We start from the raw sequence: 560 nt of genomic DNA on the forward strand, positions 1-560 counted from the left end.
GACCAGTCATGACACTTTTTCTCTAACTTTAACTCACTTAAAATCCTTAACAACCGAGGCATCGTCCTTCATCATAGGTACATGTTACGAGTCCATTCTAACTTATCAATGGTTTTACTGCTGTCGTATAAGACTTACTACCAAGACCACTATCTAATCTGACTAACGTATGAATGACTCTCACCGTTACAATATTTTTGAAAATTAAAGGATTTCTGATATAGGCTAAAAAACTTTAGAAAATATTATCATAAATTTAAGTAACAGTTCAATAATAAAAGTATCTTAATAATGTAATTCTAAACTTTCACTTGGCTCTAATACCAACTATTTTTATAAATTTTCAAGCGTGCACACATACACACAAAATAATTATAAATACTAATAGAGAATCGAGCTAATGATGTTAAGACAGTAATACGTAATCTTTACAAAGTTATCATAATGTGAACTTTTATTCAATATAATACTTGCAAATAATACAAAGCTTGCAAAAAAAAGACTAATAAGAGAATTGGTAATACTTAAAGTTACGGATGCAGAAAATTTTGATAATAAGA

This window comes from Arachis ipaensis, chromosome B07 (assembly GCF_000816755.2).
Source record: "Arachis ipaensis cultivar K30076 chromosome B07, Araip1.1, whole genome shotgun sequence".
Taxonomy (NCBI): Eukaryota; Viridiplantae; Streptophyta; class Magnoliopsida; order Fabales; family Fabaceae; genus Arachis; species Arachis ipaensis.